We start from the raw sequence: 12184 nt of genomic DNA, 5'->3' as shown, positions 1-12184 counted from the left end.
ATTGGGTTCTCATGCATGAATCGATTGGGCACCCATGCATGAATTAACTGGGTGTGCAAGCATGAGCTAATTGTGCGCTCAAGGGTGAACTGACTGGGCACTCAAACATGAAGTCATCGGGCACTGATGCATGAACAAGTTGGGCGCTCACATGTGAATGCAGTAAATCCTGCAATTTATACCCAATACATTTTATCCTCTGCCTCTGTGAAAAACACATAGGAACTGTTTCAACATCAATCCATTACAAACTCTACTTTCAACATCATCACAATCTTAATATGAACCAATTATAAGCTCCACACTTACTCCTGTGGGCCAGGCAGTAGGGATAAGCATCATACTGTACACACTTTGACCAGCGCAGCACTACAAGCTGCTTGCTCCAATCAAGGGCCTCCCTTTTGTGCTGAGCACTTGTTAACACTTCTTTTAGCAGGCTCTTACTCTAAAACAGAGACCCTCAGCTCAACTCCCTGGCTCTGCCAAGTGCTCCCAGGCTCTCTGGGGACACCCTTGGAAGAGACAATTAACCCCTCTGCACCCCACAGCACAGCAGCACGCAGCTCTCCTGGTCTTTCCCAGCCACGCTGACCCTCGGTGGAAGGTGCTCTTGGATCCCTTGTGTGGGGACAGCCTTGGTTGCAGGTCACTGGGGCAGGGGCTTGAAGCAGAACCCATGCCATCTCTTCCCAGTCACCTTCGCACCCCTCAGCACCCTGCTCCGGTAGCTTTGAATTCTTCATTTCCCACCTACTTAGACACTGTTTACACCTACCCCCTCCAGACATGATGGACATATCACAACACTCATTGATATGAGAATCAATACATCTTCCTGAGCCTCAAAGTCCCTCAAACTATTGCAGTCCCAGGCCATGCCAGACCCAGGTGCTGCCTGCATTCTCCACTAATTACTGTAGTCCACAAAACAGCCTCCACTGAGGGAACTTTTACTTAGGTTATTGCCAATTAACATAAACTTCTAATCACTGGTTCAGGTATCAAGAAAGAAGAAAACATAAGCAATTAAGCACTTAAAGCACCTTGTCTCCCTCTTTCCTAGGCTCCACTTAAGCCAAATATACTTTCCTAATCTCAGTTTCTCTTATTTGCACCACAAATTACACTCAGTTTGTCTCAATCATCTTCATGAACCAATGGGCAAAGCAGGAGGTCAGGGCTGTGTACACAACAGCTTCTGTCTGCCACTGCTTCACGTGTCTCACGAGGTCTCTTCCACTCCCCCCCGGCTGCCCAGTGTCACTGTGCTGGCATAGGTCACCCATGGCCACTGTCAAAGTGTCCCTGCCCTGGTGTGGGTTGTCCATAGGCTGCAGTGATTCAGGCATGCATCCCTTGGGCACAGAGCATCCTCTTCCATGCATGTTCTCTCTGCCATCTTCCTGTCCACGTGTCTCTTCCACCATCTCCCCACGCTGTCTGTGCTGGGGCACTGTGGGCTCCTCTGAGGGCCTGGCATTTTGGGACACTTCATATCAACTTCAGAGCCAGCTGCCACCTACACAGGACAGTTCCTGTCTACCTCCCACACTGATAATGCTGCAGCCCCTGGATGCCAAACCCCACCACGTATGAACAGTGTGGTGTGAACTTTGTGGTGTGCTTGGGGGGGGTTGAACTCATCCGGTGCTCATGCATGTACTAATTGAGCATTCATGCATGAGTAAATTGGGTGCTCATCCAGAACTAATTGGACTCTCAAGCATGAATTGATTGAGCTCTCAAGCATGAACTAATTGGGCACTCATGCGTGAACTATTTGAGCAATAAAGCATGCACTAATTGGGCACCCATGCGTGAAGTAATTGGGTGATCAGGCATGAACTAATAGGGTGATCATGCATGAGCTAATTGGGCACCATCCCATGCATGGACTAAATTGGCACTCATGCATGAGCTAATTAGGTGCCCATGCACAAATGTAGTAAACTCTGCAATTTAATCTCAATACCTTCCACCCCTTACTTCCGCAAAACACATATTTAAGAGCTGTTTCAACATAAAAACATTACCAACTCCACTTTCAACATCCTCACAATCCTAATATACAGCAAACTTCATGCTTCTTCCCTGCAGAACAGCTAGTAGGGATTAACAGCATAGCAATATGTATACATGCTCTCTAAAATTTTGTTCCTTGCCCCACAAATGACGTTATGGTGGCTAACATTATAGAATCATTTAGGTTGGAAATGACCATTAAAATCGAGTCCAACTGTTAACCTAACACTACCAAGTCCACCACTAAACCATGTCCCTTAAGCACCATGTCCACACAGTCACATCTAGCCCATCACAAACTCTACGCTTTGTCCTGGTAGACCAGACTGTATGGGGTTAATATCATAACAAAGTACACATGCACCTACTAAAGTTCCCTCCTTGCCCCCTGGGAACCAAATTACAGGGGTTATCGGCATCATCAGTCTGAACTTTTATCTGTTACAAGCTCCACCCTGTGCCCTTGTGGACTAGATTATTGGGTCAACCTTATCACAGCCTGACTACATGTACTCTTCACAAACTTCAATCCTCACCCCCTTGGATCAGACTGTAGAGGTTAATATTATAACAACCCAAATGCATACAGTATTATTATGCCCCTCAGGACATAAGTTTCAGGGCTTACTGCACCCATGTGTGAGTGTCCAATACAACCACACAGGGATGCCCAACCACTCACGCTCAAATGTTCAGTAAGTTCGTGCATGAGCACCCAATAAATATATGCATGAGTGCCCAATTTGTTTATGCATGGGCATACAAATAATTCACACCTGAGTGGCCTATCAGTTCATAAATGAGGGTCCAGTCAGTTCATCCTTGAGCGCCCAATAAACTCAAACATAGGCACACAATTAATTCACATCGAAGTGCCAAATTAATTTATGCTAGACAGCCCAAGTAGTTCATGCATGAGTGCCCAGTTAGTTCATGCATGAGTGTCCTGCAAACTTACACTTGATTATCCAATTAATCCCTGCATGGAGGCACAATTAATTCATGCCTGAGCACCCAATTAGCTCACACACGGGCATCCAAATGGTTCAAGACACCCCATTAGCTCATGCATGACTGCACAATCAGGTCACACATGATCACTGAATTCATGCATGAGAACCTGACCATTTCATGCATGATCACACAGTTCACTTAAGATGAGCAATTTACTCATGCATGAACACCTGATGATCTCACAAGTGCTGTACTGGACACACATGGCAGGCTTCAGCATCCAGGGGCTGCAGCAGGGCCAGCGTGGGAGGTGGCCATGAGCTGCCCTGTGCAGCTGGCTCTGAAGCTGATGTAACTTCCCACCGCATCCCAAAATGCCAGGCCCTCAAAGGAGCCCACAGTGCTCCGTCACAGAGATATTTAAGAAAGAGCAGCCAGCACAAGGGGAAGAGACATGGGGAGACGGTAGAGGAGACACATGGTGGAAGAGATAGTGGTTATGATGTACAGGGGGAGACCTGCTCATGGAAGGAGGCACTCCATGTCTGAGCAGTGTCCCTGAGGGACTGTGGCCCATGGGTGATCCACACCAGAGCAGGGTTGCCCTTGAGGGATTGTGGCCTGCAGACAACCCACTACCTGAAAGCTCCCACAGCTATTCATAGTTACTAATTCCCTTTTGCTATGAGCTGGTGGGAAGTCCTATTGATCTAGCAGTGACCTATATGCATCATCATGCAAGCGGAGTGTGCCAGAAGATGGGTGTGAGACCAGGAGCAAAGATAATGCTGAAAGGCCAGTAGTATGGTTGACCTGGGAAAGAGTGTCAAAGAGATCTGAAAATTCTCCTTGCTGCCACCCTACTTATTGGGACTGCTCCTGAAAGAACAGGGACAGAATAAGATGACATGGGGCAGAAAGCCCTTCAGAGATGAGAGCTGCGACTTAAGGAATTGTAGATGCAGGGGAAAACAGAAGGCTCAATTAATGTTGTTCAGGATGTTGAGCAAGGTCCAGAATGGTTGAGCACCATTTTACTCCCCAGGTTGGGAAATGCCTTTGTTGCATCAAGAGAACACTCTTCACCACCCATTTTACGTCTGGACAAAGCCCTACAGCTATTTGATTCATGAACCTATTGGTACCTCCAACAGTGGTGTTAATCTTAGCTTGTACTATCTTCATCATCTGCTTTGTATGCTACAATAGAGTAAATAAATGAAAAATTCTGTTGTATTCTTGGTTTTGTGTTTTGCAGGACCAATGTGTGAAATTTATAGTAAGTGCTCAGATTACATTAACCTAAATAATGCAGTCCACAGGGGCAAGTGGTGGCATTTGTAATGCATATATATTCCAACTGTCATGACTTAGTTACATTTGTTGCAGGAGCAAGGAGTGAAGTTTGCAAGAAGCATGCATTCAGATTGTTATAGTATTAACCCATACAGTCTAGTCCACTGGAATGAGGGTAGAAGATTGCAAAGAGTATATATATTCAGATCATGATAAGGTTGACCCACATCTCTTCCTATTCATCTTCCCAGCCCTCAGGACATCAGTCAGGTAGCTTAAAACTCTTTCTCACTTGCTTACACATTGTTCACACCTACTGCCCCACTAAGACATATCACCACTTACACCCCGAATTCCCAATACCAGAATCAAGGCTCCTTGCTGAGCCTCGGAGTCATGCAAATTCTTCCAACCCCTGATTGTGCCAGGCCCACATTCTCCAACAACTACTGTCCTGGGCACACTTACTGTTGCTAGCAAGACAGCCTCCACTGGGGGAATTTTTACTTAAGTTACTGCAAACTAACACAAATTTCTAATCCCTGATTTGGGTAATGAGAAAGAAGAAAGCAAGCAATTAAACATTTAGACATCTTTCCTCCCCCGTTCCCAGTTCAAGCTTCCTTTGCCTTCAGTACAGGTGACACACAGTCCATCCCAACCCCTTTGGTGATGCAATGGGCAGTGCAGGAGGTTGGAGTTGTGTGCATGACTGTTTGCTGCTGCTATCTGCTTTTCATTGGGTTTCTTCCACTACTTTTGAACCTCAGTCTTCCTGCCCTGTCATGGATGGGATGAAGGTCAACACATCATTCCTCAAGACTCAACTAAACAATTTATCTTTTCAGTCAGTGAAAACTGCACTTGACATCTTTTACTGTCTCTTTTCGCAATTATTGAGAAAGCCTTGCAGAGGTTCATAGTATTCACAGCGATATAAAAGGTCAAGCCATATGGCCTCAAGAACATGCACAACACTGAAAAACATTTTACCCCTAAGTAACAGTGCAAAAAACAGTTGGTTCAGTGCAATATGAAAAAAAACCAACACCAAGGACTTAGATGTGCTTGACAATCTCAGTACCTCCTGGCCTACTCTTATACCATTGTAGCCACACAAAGCATTCAGTAGTGCAATGCAACTGCCTATACCAGAATGATAATTCCTTTGCAACAGGCAGCCTGGATTGTATCTGGGAGCCTGGCCCATTTACTGCGTATTTCTGCCAAGATACATCTTAACTTGCAGCTGACTTTGAAATGCAAACCACTTAGCAACCCATAATATGATGCTTTCTAATCTCTAAAATCCCACACTGCCTACTAAAGGCAGGAGGCTTAGGCCTTGAAATGCATAAGTGTTAATGGAGTTGCATTGACAGAAACAGCATTTGTTTTGAAAAGTCTTCAAGTGTATTGATACCAGATCAGGGCCCATCAGTCTGTCAGCTAAAGTCACTTCTCATGTTCCTCTCAGTGTTGACTGGATACTTGCTAAGATGTCTCTCAAGCTATGCAAGTCAGGAGAGAAAAAGCTGTAAACTGATCAGAGTGAAAAATAAGCTTATTCAGTGGCTCTGTCTTGCCAGCGCAGAACAGCTGGAATTTGTGGCAATACTGGTTGTAAAAGTACTGTTTCAGCATGAGCTTAGAACTGTCACACTCCCAGAGCCCCCTCTATCAGGAAAGGGCTGAGCTTTTCCTGAAAAGGCAGGAAGAAAATATCTACCCCATACAACACAAGGTTTGCCCAAAAGCATATTCTCAGAGAGGAATGATGCCACATGCTGCTGAGATTTAAACCCTTTGAGCACTGTTTCCTCTCCAAATATGTACATATTGGTTTAACACGGCTGTCTACAATGGCAAATAATTATAATTTATCTCAGTTGGCATCCCCTTGTTTAAGGGAGCCTCCAGCAAGCATTTACGCAGGCAAATAAAAGAACCAAAAATGAAGGGCTGGGGAATGGGAACCATTCTTCGTGTACTACTGTCTACTGTTTATATTAAATCGTCACCAGGACTGACAGAGAAGATGGCTGAACAGTCTGAGCATAGACTTGGAGGCATGCTGCATCAGTGGCCCTATGGAAAAGAGAATACCTCTTCCTCCACCAGGCAAAACTACCTGAAAACGCTTACAGCGGCAACTCCATTCCTGGGCACTAGGGAAACACCTGGTAATGCAGTGCAGGCAGTCTGTCCCCACTCCTGTGGCACGCCAAGGTACATGGAGGTTTTACATGGCCGTTTTACATGGCCAACTAGTCTCCTGTGTTCTGGACAGCCACTCTGGGGCATTTAGCTTAACGACACACATCTACCTCATTACCCAGCCCCAAAATTAGCATGGAAAATAAACACCATATCACAAGAGCCCGGCGTTTAAATGCACTCTCATTCATTACCTCAACCCAAATTTTGCATTCTGCTACAAGCTGACAAGATAATTGTTAGGTAATTACACTGTCTTCATTTCCAAGTGCAGCAAAGATGCAGCAGCAAGAGAATGTACTAGCATGATAAAAATCACATGTTTGCTTTTCAAAAATTATCTAGCTGGCCTGTATATTACCAAATAAGTAGTGTGCTGGAAGGAAACAATGGCAGGAGAATGCTTCAGAGCTGTTTGCTGCTCTTGTTGATGTTATAGGCACTCACAACTAGCATAATAGAGGGTAACAATACATGGCAGCTCTCTGCACCACTGCTTCCCTCACTTGTCAATGCTGGGGCACCCCAGGTGTGACACCTGCTGCCACCATTGGCACATGGGAGGCACAGTGGGTGCAAAAAAAGGGGTGGGAGAAGTCAGGAGGTATCACCAGACCTTCATCAGCCAAACCTCCAGCAACAATAAGGTAACTTCAGCTGTTTCTGGTGTATTTGTACACTACAGTTATTGCAGACCCAGTAGGTCTACCTGAATCAACTTGAAAAGCAGCCCAAGCCAGGAGTCTGAACTGTGCCCAGGAGCAACGATGCGGCCTGCAAAAGTCCTGCTGAGAAAGGCTGGCCAAGCTGTTACAGCTCTCCTCTGCCAGCATTCAAGTGAGCCAGTTTGACACTAGTTGTGGTGTGTCCACATGAGCAGAGATGCTCTAGGAGAACAGCTGTTCTTGCACTGATGTGTTTCCAGGATCACTGATACCACGACAGTACCACAGAGTGGGTATTTCATCCCCGTAGCTCTTCTGAGGACAATCTGCAAGATGGACCAGGAAGTTCCATTCCCGGTCAAGATTTCAGCAATCAGTTATGAAGGACTGCCTTCTCTGCTGCTTACCATAAGCCACAGCTTTATTGTTCCTATGAGACACTGTGGCAGTTCAGCAGGAGACACCAACTCTTCACAAAATCTAGCCCATGAAAGAGCACGGTATTCAGCTGCAGCCAGGCAGTACAGCTGCTCAGGCAGACATGGTGTAGAAAACAGACTGACTAGAAACAGAATTTTGATTTGGTTCAAAGACATCAAAAATGTTTCCATTTGGATATAAAAGCCTGAAAAACCCTATGTGGATATTTCATTTTCCCTCCCAAAGACTTCATAAGAGAACAACGTATCATTGGACAAACCCCTGGCACTTCCAACCACCTTCTGTAATTGTCTGTTTTGTGACTGTTCAGTGAAAAAGTGAACAGAGGAAGGCAGAGAAAGGCCTGAGTCTCCTGTGTCTATTTATATTCCCTATAAAATCCCATGCTATCATATAATAATCAAGTGATTTTGCTTCTTTTATATTTTAATTGCTGTGTATCTTATTTGGTTATGAGAGTTTCCTCTCAAGCTGTAAAGCACCCCAAAGCCCAGAACTGTAACACCTGAGCCACGAGCATATGATTTGATGGTATTTTCAAGTGCTAAGCACAGTTATATCTCATTGTTCAGTTTCAGAGCTTAATGTCAGAAAACATCCATAGCTGCTGATGCCACAGGGACTTGGTAGTGCACAGCAGTGCAGCAGGTCCTGAACTGTCTGCAACAGATGATTTGGGGGGTTCTTTTGCTTTTTATGAGGAAGCTTACTTTTGCCTACTGACAGCCAATTTTTCCAAAGTGTGCCACTTTCAATGATGTCTTAGTCAGGAACATTTTTACTCTCCAAGGTGAATTTTTAGTTCAAGGCAGAGGGAGGTGTTCAGAGCAGAGACCCTAAGGTTTCCTTATTTGAGAGAAGTGGTGCCATACAAGGCTCTTTTGTCTGAGAAAGCCTGAATCTGTTTGTTAACCTGTGTGCCTCTTCCCCACCCCTCAGCTTTCACAAGGGTCTTGCCTAAATCTGAAACAGGAAATAGTTTTACATTTCCGACCCACCTCTACCCAGAACATTGAAGGAGCAAGTCCTTAATTAATGGGGACCATATCCTAAAACACTCTAAAGCAACCCAATGCAAACTTTTTTCCTGGGTTATTCCTGCATATTTCAGTTACGAGAATTTTCAGCTAGGGCTAGTAGCTGATGATTGCTTTTGCTAATCATCAGTTTGATCATGTCTCTCTCCTCTCCTTGAGGGGCTCAAGAGTTATCCCTGGGGGCACAGGTGGGGTAGAGAAAGTGCTCAGGCAGTGGGGAGTTTGATCTCTTGTGCTCCCCATTTCACAAAATAATTTCACATCACAACTCTCACATTTGCCTGTGAGTACCAGGGATGGATTTGGACATTACAGGCAGGGAGACCTGAGGAGTGGTATGTTACTGGGAAGGTGGGGAAGAGTATAGATGGGAATGGGCTGGTAGAAAGGAAGAATTTCAAGCCACTGGCTGGTATTCCTCCTCCTCATTGCATTCCTCCCTCCTCCTCCTCCACACTGTAAGCCTGTTTCCACCTGAGATAGGCCTGTTAGGAAATCTGCTCAGTAGAGTCACTGGAATAATGACCTAGATTCAGATGAATTAGACATTCAAAATAGGCCATTTAAATCACTCTCCAAAGCATCTATTTCCTCTCAGTGAATATGCAGGGCCACAGGTGACAAGTGCAGCTGTAGACACTGGAAATGTCTACACTAAGCAGGATGGATCTCAGCCTAAACATCATAAAATCAGTGTATTTATCACCTCAGCATTCCTGAGAGATATGGCAGTACTACCCTTGCCAAAGTGAGACAAGAGAAATCACAATATACAACTTCAGGCCTAAAATTCAGGGTTAAAAATAAGAGCCTTGGTTTCCTGTGCCATCACTGAAGCTTAACAGAATGCAATACAGAGCAATTACCTAAGTGACTTGAATCAACTCACTTAGGAAGCAGACTACAGGAAATGGTAAATAAATGTCTCAAGTAGATGTACCTACCCAAGAAACTACACGTGCGATCTATAACATTTTCATTTTCCAAGTCAGTACGTAAGGGACCTAAATAAATGCTGGCTGTATTCTTTCAGGAGTGCTCCCTCCAAAACATGCTGGCTTCTACAACTGGCAGTTCAGAGGGAAACCCTTAATGGCTGTACTCCTAAGGTCACAGCTAAGACATGAACCGTACCACTTGCTGTTCAAAAAGTCAAGGGAACTATAGGAATTATTCATTGAGAGTAATCTCAGCATTAAAATAGTATTATCGGAAGCTACAAAAAAGCTATTAGTTACAGGAAGGTCTATACCATCTTGACTAGGGGAGGAAAAAAGAGATGCTTTTTGCAGGGGAACCAGCCTGAAAACCAGATCATCCCAGAAGGTTTGTGCAGCTTGAGACAAATAAGTCAGCCCATGCAAATTCTCTACTGTTTTTCTGCTGTTAAAAAACAAAAAAAAGTCCTTTCTTCTGTAAGAGGCTGGGCTGACTCATGCTGTGTACAACCCAGTACGACCTAGTGGAAGTCAAACTTCCCACTGATAACACTGCTACAGGCTATAATAAAAAGGAGGATCTCTGTCCTGCCTAACCTTCAGCACCTCATTTTTTTTAACTCAAGTTTGGAGCCCTAAGTTCTCCACCAGGACCACAAAGAGGCATTCTGATGCTCATGGCAGGATAGTAATTTGGCAGACTTGCATACTAAGTAAACAGGGATGATTTTTTAATTTTTTTTTTATTTGAATAAATGCATTTGCCTCTGCTTTGGTAACCACCAGAGGTATATGTAGAGTAAGCTAGGTTGTCCTTCACCTTTCCTGCAAGCCAACTCTCTCTATAGATGAGGGCACCACATCAGTCCACACAACTGAGGATCTTTAATTTGTTTGGGTTTTTTAAGAGAGCATCTGAATCTGGACGCCATGAGGACCTACCAATGTATATGCAATGCTACAACTTACAGGCTTAAATATATGAGAAATAATAGAGGCATATGTGTCATAATCTTTGGGGCAAGCTTTAAATAGTCTCAGGTTATGAACCTTACCAGCACCATCTCAGGGATATCTGGGGAACACTCCAGGTCCATCATTTGAGATGTTGTGAAGCTTCTTTTATTCTGTACCAGAATGCCTGCAGCTTTTCACCCATCTTCAGATACTTCCTGCATCAGACACACAGTCCCAGAACAGAAATATCTGGAGAATCTTCTCAGCTGAAGGAATAAAAAGAGCATTATGAGTAGACAAGACCATTTCAGAATACCTTTATTTTAAACAAAGGACTGTTGATAAAGGACTCTAACCAAACCCCATCACCAGGGAGAATTTATCCCTGTTAAACTCAAGAACCTGGCTGTGTATCACAGTGCCATAATTTGCAGTTCAATAGCTCTGAAAAATAAACTAAGATTCTTGGAGGGAATAGATGAAAAGGCACAGAGGTGAAGGATTTTCACAGTTCCAAGATCTTTTAATGACAGACACTCTGACGACATCTTCCCAAAACCCGCATGGATATAGCAAGGCACCATAGCATGCTTAAACCAGAGAACTTTGTCTCGTCTGCATAAAGGCAGTGTCATTTTCTCAGCCTCTTTGCTATCACAGTCTAAGAGCACCTTTCAATATTGGTGATGCAGGTAAAGTGCTGTTTTGTTCAGATAACCCAGGCAAAGCAAGGTCCAACACCATGGCTGGCATAAATCAGAGTTGGTAGAATTCACCTGGCTGAAGACCGAGCCCTGTTTATATATTGGCTTTCACCTCAGAGTAAGTGAAGTTGCCACCATAGAAAAGCTTTTGGAGTTGCCTTGCTAAAGCAATCTTGATGAATCTTGCTATTCAACACAGCAGCTCTTTTGAGCACTGCAGTCCTCAATAAATCAAAACATGCCAGGATGCCTGTAATTCTTAATCAACATTTTTGAGCTTCCTCTCCCCAACCACCACCCTGAGAAAAAAAATAATAGAGTGGATGCCAATTTCCCTGTTGGTGCAAATGAGTATACTTCCATTGAAAGTGAGAAGCTTCAGCCAATTTAAACAAGCTAAAAAATTTGGATCTGGTGCTGCTTCTGCTCCTGCTTAGAGTGGTTTTTAGATCCCACAGAGTTCTTGTGGGATGAAGCAGTTATCTCCTAAAGCAGCTTTCATGCAAAGGTTTGCAGTCCTTGACAGAGGAGATCTTGTTACCCACAAGTTTTATTTTAGGCAAAGGAAGAAGTGACTTGTCCAAGTCTCTCAGCTAAAGAGCAGCCAAACAAGGCTGTGCCCAAGCCCTGGAGACCAGGTTTCAGAGTGCCTGTTTCACAATTATGTTTAACTAAATATCTTTTCAATGAGAGACTTTAAAATGAGGAACCTTTTCATATTTTTTTATTGCTCAAAACCACAGCTACCACATTGAGACACATTTCTGAGCTTTAAAAAAAAAAGGCTGCTTTCAACATTCCTAATTTTCACTGTTTATAAGCCATGACTTTACAGAATGATTATTTTTTTTCCTGTGTAGTTGAATATGCCCTGTATCTAGAGGGTAATTTTGGCTTTAATCTGCTCTAAATGCTAGAATGTCGGACAAGTGAAGCATTTGATGGTGATG

The 12184-nt window shown here is 44.0% G+C and overlaps 1 long non-coding RNA gene across 1 annotated transcript in view; it reads right to left on the bottom strand.

Moving 5' to 3' along the window:
• The window catches only part of LOC142601160 (uncharacterized), a 132741-nt gene extending 122001 nt beyond the window's left edge, over window positions 1–10740 (bottom strand). The window contains exon 1 of the long non-coding RNA XR_012834791.1: window positions 10629–10740. This is a non-coding gene — a long non-coding RNA (uncharacterized LOC142601160). The remainder of the gene's footprint in view (window positions 1–10628) is intronic.
• Window positions 10741–12184: the final 1444 nt, after the last annotated feature.

The sequence above is a fragment of the Balearica regulorum genome, chromosome 3 (assembly GCF_011004875.1).
Source record: "Balearica regulorum gibbericeps isolate bBalReg1 chromosome 3, bBalReg1.pri, whole genome shotgun sequence".
Taxonomy (NCBI): domain Eukaryota; kingdom Metazoa; phylum Chordata; class Aves; order Gruiformes; family Gruidae; genus Balearica; species Balearica regulorum.
This window is presented reverse-complemented; position numbering and strand designations above follow the sequence as displayed.